This window comes from Triticum urartu, chromosome 4A (genome assembly GCF_056163025.1).
Source record: "Triticum urartu cultivar PI428250 chromosome 4A, HENAU_Tu73, whole genome shotgun sequence".
In the NCBI taxonomy this organism is placed as follows: Eukaryota; Viridiplantae; Streptophyta; class Magnoliopsida; order Poales; family Poaceae; genus Triticum; species Triticum urartu.
The window spans coordinates 30797868-30807063 of record NC_141876.1 but is presented as its reverse complement, the minus strand read 5'-3'; positions in this window follow the sequence as shown (position 1 = coordinate 30807063).

The window sequence follows — 9196 nt, the reverse complement described above, 5'->3', positions numbered from 1 at the left end:
ATATCTTCTGTAGAAAGAATTAAACTCTCTTGCTTCACTTATATATATTTAGAGAGATGACAGGAATTGTTCATTCACATGGTTAGTCATAAAATCCTACATAAAACTTGTAGATCACTGAATATGATGTGTTTGATTCCTTGCAATAGTTTTGCGATATAAAGATGGTGATATTTGAGTCATGCTAGTGGGTAGTTGTGGATTGTAGAAATACTTGTGTTGAGGTTTGTGATTCACGTAGCATGCACGTATGGTGAACCGTTATGTAACGAAGTCGGAGCATGATTTATTTATTGATTGTCTTCCTTATGAGCGGCGGTTGGGGACGAGCGATGGTCTTTTCCTACCAATCTACCCCCTAGGGGCATGCATAGTAGTACTTTGCTTCGAGGACTAATAAACTTTTGCAATAAGTATGTGAGTTCTTTATGACTAATGTGAGTCCATGGATTATACACACTCCCACCCTTCCATCATTGCTAGCCTCTTCGGTACCGTGAATTGCCCTTTCTCACCTCGAGAGTTGGTGCAAACTTCGCCGGTGCATCCAAACCCCGTGATATGATATGCTTTGTCACACATAAGTCTCATTATATCTTCCTCAAAACAGCCACCATACCTACCTATCATGGCATTTCCATAGCCATTCCGAGATATATTGCCATGCAACTTCCATCATCATCATCATATACATGACTTGAGCATTTATTGTCATATTACTTTGCATGATCGTAAGATAGCTAGCATGATATTTTCATGGCTTGTCCGTTTTCTGATGCCATTGCTATGCTAGATCATTGCACATCCCGGTACACCGCCGGAGGCATTCATATAGAGTCATATCTTTGTTCTAGATCGAGTTGTAATATTGAGTTGTAAGTAAATAAAAGTGTGATGATCATCATTATTAGAGCATTGCCCCAGTGAGGAAAGGATGATGGATACTATGATTCCCCCACAAGTCGGGATGAGACTCCGGACGAAAAAAAGGAGAAAGGCCAAAAAAAGAGAAGGCCAAAAAAAAAGAAAAAAAAGGAAAAAAAAGAGAGAAAAAGAGAGAAGGGGCAATGTTACTATCCTTTTACCACACTTGTGCTTCAGAGTAGCACCATGTTATTCATAGAGAGAGTATCCTATGCTTTCACTTTCATATACTAGTGGGAATTTTCATTATAGAACTTGGCTTGTATATTCCAGCGATGGGCTTCCTCAAATGCCCTAGGTCTTCATGAGCAAGCAAGTTGGATGCACACCCACTTAGTTTCAGTTTGAGCTTTCATATACTTATAGCTCTAGTGCATCCGTTGCATGGCAATCCCTACTACTCACATTGACATCAATTGATGGGCATCTCCATAGCCCGTTGATTAGCCGTGTCGATGTGAGACTTTCTCCTTTTTGTCTTCTCCACATAACCCCATCATCATATTCTATTCCACCCATAGTACTATATCCATGGCTTGTGTTCATGTATTGCGTGAGGGTTGAAAATGCTGAAGCGCGTTAAAAAGTATGAACCAATGGCTCAGCTTGTCATCGGGGTTGTGCATGATGTGAATATTTTGTGTGGTGAACATGGAGCATAGCCAGACTGTATGATTTTGTAGGTATAACTTTCTTTGGCCATGTTATTTTGAAGAGACATGATTGCTTTATTAGTAGGCTTGAAGTATTATTGTTTTTATGTCAAATGGTAGACTATTGCTTTGAATCACTCGTGTCTTAATATTCATGCCATGATTAGATTACATGATCAAGATTATGTTAGGTAGCATTCCACATCAAAAATTATCTTTTTTATCATTTACCTACTCGAGGACGAGCAGGAATTAAGCTTGGGGATGCTGATACGTCTCCGTCGTATCTATAATTTTTGATTGTTCCATGCCAATATTATTCAACTTTCATATACTTTTGGCAACTTTTTATACTATTTTTTGGGACTAACATATTGACCAGTGCCCAGTGCCATTTCTTGTTTGTTGCATGTTTAATGTTTCGCAGAGTATCCATATCAAACGGAATCCAAACGGGATAAAAATGGACGGAGCTTATTTTTGGAATATTTGGAAAATCTGGGAGAAAGATCGACGCGAAATGGTGTCCGAGGTGGCCACGAGGTAGGGGGAGCGCCCCTAACCCTCATGGGCCACCCGTAAGGCGGTTGATGCCCTTCTTCAGCCGCAAGAAAGAAAATTTTTGGTAAAAAATCACAGCGAAGGTTTTAGTCCAATCGGAGTTACGGATCTCCATATATACACGAAACGGTGAAAGGGCAGTAGAGGAGAGCGCAGAAACAGAGAGAGACAGAGAGACAGATCCAATCTCGGAGGGGCTCTCGCCCTCCCATGCCATGGAGACCATGGACCAGAGGGGAAACCCTTCTCCCATCTAGGGAGAAGGTCAAGGAAGAAGAAGAAGAAGAAGGGGGGCTCTCTCCCCCTCACTTCCGGTGGCGTCGGAACGCCGCCGGGGGGCATCATCATCACTGCGATCTACACCAACACCTCCGCCATCTTTACCAACATATCCATCACCTTCCCCCCTCTATCTACAGCGGTCCACTCTCCCGCAACCCGCTGTACCCTCTACTTGAACATGGTGCTTTATGCTTCATATTATTATCCAATGATGTGTTGCCATCCTATGATGTCTGAGTAGATTTTCGTTGTCCTATAGGTGGTTGATGAATTGCTATGATTGATTTAATTTGCTTGTGGTTATGTTGCTGTCCTTTGGTGCCCATCATATGAGCGCGCACGTGGATCACACCATAGGGTTAGTTGTATGTTGATAGGACTATGTATTGGAGGGCAAGGGTGATAGAAGCTTCAGCCTAGCATAGAAATTGATGCATACAGGATTGAAGGGGGACCAATATATCTTAATGCTATGGTTGGGTTTTACCTTAATGAACGCTAGTAGTTGCGGACGCTTGCTAATAGTTCCAATCATAAGTGCATAGAATCCCAAGTCAGGGATGACATGCTAGCAGTGGCCTCTCCCACATAAAACTTGTTATCGGTCTAGTAAAGTAGTCATTTGCTTAGGGACAATTTCGCAACTCCTACCACCACTTTCCCACACTCGCTATACTAACTTTATTGCCTCTTTACTTACAACAGCCCCTAGCTTTTATTTACGCTCTCCTTATTATCTTGCAAACCTATCCAAAAATACCTACAAAGTACTTCTAGTTTTATATTTGTTCTAGGTAAAGCGAACGTCAAGTGTGCGTAGAGTTGTATCGGTGGTCGATAGAACTTTAGGGAATATTTGTTCTACCTTTAGCTCCTCGTTGGGTTCGACACTCTTACTTATCGAAAACTGTTGCGATCCCCTATACTTGTGGGTTATCATCCATCGTCCGACCATCCCGAAGGGCGCTGGAGCGCGAGGAAGCAATGGTGAGCAGTAGTGGTGTGGACAGGAGAAAGGGAACAGAGGCAGATGACTGCGGCTATGGCCGGCGCAGCAGTTTATATAGCAATGGTGGGCGGCGGAGGGTCGGACGTGTGGTGCCGGAGTAGCCGCCTTGGCAACCGCATATCGTTAATGTGGGCGGCAGACGGACGGACGACACTTGTATCGTTTGAAGGCAGAGCAATTGCCTGCACCGGGAACCGGGGTGAGCGGCGCTGACCGTTTCGGGTGGAAAGTGCGTGCGGGCGAGGGAGGCAGTCTGGGTGGGCCAGGGCAGTCAGACTCGTGCTTGGCAGCAGGTCGGTCCAGCAGCCGGACATGCTGGCTCGCCAGCAAGCTCGCCGAGCTGAGCGACGACAATCAGACGATGGACGTAGCTTCCGACCAGGAGTCGGTGCCACTGTCCAAGCCGGTTCATGCCGTGTTCACCATAGAGCAGGTGTGGCTGCACTTCGGCTCCCTAATGGCAGAAGAGCTACCAGCGCAGGAGGACCTGTGCTGCAACCTCTGTCTCCTCAACGAGCATTGGTGAACAAGCGAACGACAATGCCGTCGTGGACCTGTGGCCCTATGATCCTGGCTTCCCGAATAAGCAGCGAGCGTTGTATCAGACCATCCGTAGGGCCCGCGAGGCCCTCTCTGTCGTCCTTCGAGTTGTTTCGCTCACCGTGGCACCGCCGTCTCGCGTTGTCAACATGGTCAACGAACATGAGGAATGAGGAGATGGCTTTACTTGGAGAGAATGACAGTGGGGACCCACCATGGCCATAGCTGCACGTACGCAGGTGCCTCCTTATTATATACAACTATAATTTTTTTTTGCTTCCTCCTGGTTTCTTGACATCACGGTCCCACACCATTGTCAACCTGTGTAGTCAATAAATGAGATAATTGTACAAGGAGCGGCCGACAACTGGGACCAAGCAGCTCGAGCTGTATTTGCGTTTTTTGAGGTGTGGGCACTGCAGAGTTTTTCTTGAGCGATGTTTTCGTTGTTGTTCAGAGGAGAGCAGGGTATTAACTGGGCGGGATTTGGCCCGTCTTGCCCAGGCCAGATATCCAGCCCAGATATTAAACTTTTTCAAGCTGAAAATTGCTAGCCCAGCTATACATTTTTTGAGGAATACCCAGACAAGGTCAACTTGTTATTCTCCGCCCCGCTGGGCTGCAAATCTTTCCTAGGAGGGATGCATTAGGCTTAACAAGAAATGGACTTTAAGAAATAATAAATGGGATGTAATTATAAAAACTGGGCAGTAACTGTAAAAGATGCACCAAACACGTAATTAGTTTATAAAATATTATTTTTGGATTTTGGAAATTATAATTTCATTAATTGTTGCGCACGCAATATTTCGTTGGATTTTTATGCAATACAAATTTATATTGAAATTGTATTTAATCTGATTATAAATTTCGGGATAACAATATTTTGGATCCCATCAAAATGTGGGAAATTTTATTGAATTCTGTTTTGCAAGGTTGGTTGAAATTATTAATCGTTGTCCTAGCTAGAAAATGGGTTGTACTTTTAACAAACTGTAAATGGGCTGTAGTAAATTCCATTAGAATTCAAAAATGGTTGTACATTCTTACAAATCGCAAATGGGATATAAGTTCTCTGCCACACACTTATGGGCCTACTAAGTTGACGCGTCCCCTAAAAAAAGTAAGTTGTTGCTTTTGCAAGGCTTTGTCAACTTATATTCAACACACGGTTCTAGCAGCAGTGGCCATTGGATGTCCATCCAACAGATGTCGTGCTTCGTCTTCAATCTCGGATATTCTAGCTTTAGCCGCCCAAAAAATGATTCCTCCCCCTGACATCTGGGGCGCACCATTTCAGAGGCTGGCCTGTGGGCCTACTAAGTTGACGCGTACCAAGGGCTTTGTCAACTTAGTTAATATAAATGATTCTAGCTGCAGTGACCATACGATGTCCATCCAACGACCGTCGTGCTTCTTCAACCTCTGGTCTTCTTGCTCCAGCCACCCAAAGCAGCGCCGATCGTGCCGCCTGCTCCTGCCCCCCATGGCCGGCTGTGTTGCCGCGGAGGCCTCACCGCCCCCTACTAATGCCATCGCTGGCCAGGCCATCCCTCTACTCACCCACACCCCCTGTTATTCTGCGGCGACGACAGCCTCACACCGCAGCAGAACCAGTGAACCCTTGTACTACTCTCCGCGTGGGCATCCACTTCCTCGTCTTCCCTGGCTCCACGTCGTTCCCTTCCCAGGCCTTACCGTTGTCCACCGCCTTGGTGCTCTCTGCGCGGCATTGTCAATGTGGTCAAGGAACGACTTCCATCGGAAGAGTACTGTACGTGGAGAGGCTGACAGCTGGGTCCACGGCCGCAGCAAGGAAGTGTTTCCTTATTACGCGCAAAATAATGATTCCTCCAACTGACAGCAGGGACCCACCGGATGGGCCACCGTATTTCATGAAAAAAAACGTTTCCCCCCTGACTGCTGGGACTCACTATCTACATCTTCGCACATAAGGAAGTGCGTCCATATTACAAGCAAAAAACATTTCCCCCCTGACTATTGGGACCCACCAGCTACATCTTCGCACGCAAGGAGGTGCCTGACAGTCGAGACCCACCTGGTCGAAGCGTACGTAGCGTTGTCATTCTGGTCGCGAACGTGTACGTACATACTGGTCGATCGGTCTATCTGCAGGCTGCAGCGATGAACCATAGCCGTGTAAGGAAGGGCACATGTCATAGTAGAGGCGCGCACGTAGCATGTCACGCAGTCCCGTTAATATCGTGTACACGTACGTACAGCGACCAGGGTGCAAGAAAGTAAATACGACCACGTACGTACATACGGGCGGGGTCTCAAACACCTACTCGTGCATACGTACGGCCAGGGCTCGTGCACATGGCTGGGTCGGAATGGAGAAACTACGTCGTCGTCGTGTTCATGGGGAGGCAACGGAATGCGTCGTGTTCATCGGGAGGCAACGGAATACATCGTGTTCATCGGGAGCCAACCGTCTTGGATGGAACAGCTGATCGAAACGAGGCCTGTCATATCGCAAAACGGAGGAAACGGCCTTGTGTTCGACCGGCCACGGTCGAAACGGGATCATGTTCATCGGCAGGGGTTTGGCGTATCGCAAATCGGAGGAAATGGACTTCTCTTGGACCTCCTACGGTCAAAATGGAGTCCTGTTGATCGGGAGGGGTGCGGCGTACCTCAAAACGGAGGAAACAGACTTGTGTTGGAGCGCTACGGTCGAAATGGGGGTCCTGTTCATCTGGAGGGGTGTGGCGTACCACAAAATGGGACTCTATGGGATACTGTTCATCTCCACCATCGACCCTCCTCCAGCCTCCACGGGCTACTGTTCATCGACCGTCAACCTCCTCCAGCCTCCACCTGTGACTGTTTGAAAGGATCGAGAAGAGGTGTCTAGAGGGGGGTGAATAGACTCTTAGCAAGAAAAAGTGGCAGTTTTTAATTTCTTCAAGTTGGGGTGGAGTTTTAGCACATGTTTAAACATTCACAATACATATCAAGCAGGCATGACAATAGTATATGAGCAGCGGAAAGTAAAGCATCCAAATTGCAAGAATGTAAAGGGATGGGATTGGAGTGTGCAAACGCAATGTAGACTCGGAGATTTTTTATCCGTGGTTCCGATAGGTGGTGCTATCGTACATCCACGTTGATGGAGACTTCAACCCACGAAGGGTAACGGTTGCACTAGTCCACGGAGGGCTCCACCCATGAAGGGTCCACGAAGAAGCAACCTTGTCTATCCCACCATGGCCATCGCCCACGAAGGAGTTTCCTCACTAGGGTAGATCTTCACGAAGTAGGCGATCTCCTTGCCTGTACAAACTCCTTGGTTCAACTACACAATCCTTCCCCAAGTGACACCTAACCAATCTAGGAGACACCACTCTCCAAAAGGTAATAAATGGTGTGTTGATGATGAACTCCTTGCTCTTGTGCTTCAAATGATAGTCTCCTCAACACTCAACTCTCTCTCATAGGATTGGATTTGGTGGAAAGATGATTTGAGTGGAAAGCAACTTGGGGAAGGCTAGATATCAAGATTTATGTGGTTGGAATGGAATATCTTGACCTCAACACAAGTGTAGGTGGTTCTCTCTCAGAAAATGTATGCTGGAAGTGTAGGAACGTTCTCATGGCTCTCTCCATGAATGAAGAGTGGGTGGAGGGGTATATATGGCCTCCCCACAAAATCTAACCATTACACACAATTTACCAAACTCGGTGGGACCGAATTAGAGAACTCGGTCAGACCGATTTAGTTCATAATGTGACCGTTAGGCATTTCGGTGGGACCGACATGTCAACTCGGTGGGACTGATGTGCTAGGGTTAGGGTAAAGCCTCATCTCGGTTTGACCGATTACTCAAACTCGGTGGGACCGATTTGGGTAATAAGCGAAACATAGAGTTGGCCAAGCAAACTCGATGGGACCGATTGCATATCTCGGTGGGACCGAAATTATTGCAATAGACAACAGAGAGTTTGCAAGCCCATCTCGGTGAGACCGAGATCCCATCGGTGAGACCGAAGTAACTAGGGTTTGTGGCAGTGGCTATGCCAAAAGTCAAACTCGGCCCCACCGAAACTTTCTATCCGGCGCCACCGAGTTCATTTGACGATGGCGATAAGACAACGGAGGATGACCCCTCCAAGAAGCAACCCAAGCACCAATGTCAGCGGCGCCGCTCTAAGTCTCGCCATAGCAAAACAGTGATACCGGCACAAGAGACAATAACACTCCGGACAGTGCCGAAGACGACGACAATCCCCTCCAGCAAGATTTAAAGCGGGAGGACGAACAAGCCAGCCCTCCTGAGCGGACAGCAAATGGAGAAGCGAAGGATGACAATTACATGCCTTTCTCCGAAGACGAGGTGAGCCTCGGCGACGAAGAATTTACCATGCCTGAGGATCCCGTCGAACAGGAGTGCTTTAAGCGCCGGCTTATAGCCACAGCAAATAGCCTGAAGAAAAAGCAATAGAAGCTTCGAGCTGATCAAGATTTGCTAGCAGACAGATGGACTGAAGTCCTTGCGGCCGAGGAATATGAACTCGAATGCCCCTCCAAAAGTTACCCAAAACGCAGGTCGTTACTCGAGGAAGAAACATTGAAACCTACCTCACCAGCGTACAATGCGGCTGACCGGCCACCGTGCGGCCGAGATAGAGAGGCGTTCCAGCCTGAAGTTCAACCTGCACCCCGCCGCCATTCAAACAAAAATACCAAAGAACGGGGCAACACGCGTGACCTGCAAGACGTATTGGAGAGCAAAGCAAAACATGCAAGATCGGTCTACGGATCACGGGGGCGCGCACCAATACGTGACGATGATCGTCACGCCGGATACAATAAAAGTAAATCCGGCCGGGCCAAATACAGTAGACAAGATTCATATGAACTGCGTCGCGATATAGCCCGACACAGAGGCGCTGCACACCCCCTATGCTTCACTGACGAAGTTATGGATCACGAATTCCGGGAGGGTTTTAAACCCGTAAATATCGAATCATACGATGGTACAACTGATCCCGCAGTATGGATTGAGGATTTCCTCCTCCATATCCACATGGCTCGCGGTGATGATCTACACGCCATCAAGTACCTCCCACTAAAACTCAAAGGACCAGCCCGACATTGGCTGAATAGCTTGCCAGTAGAATCCGTCGGTAGTTGGGAGGATCTGGAAGACGCGTTCCTTGACAACTTCCAAGGTACTTATGTGCGACCACCGGATGCCGATGA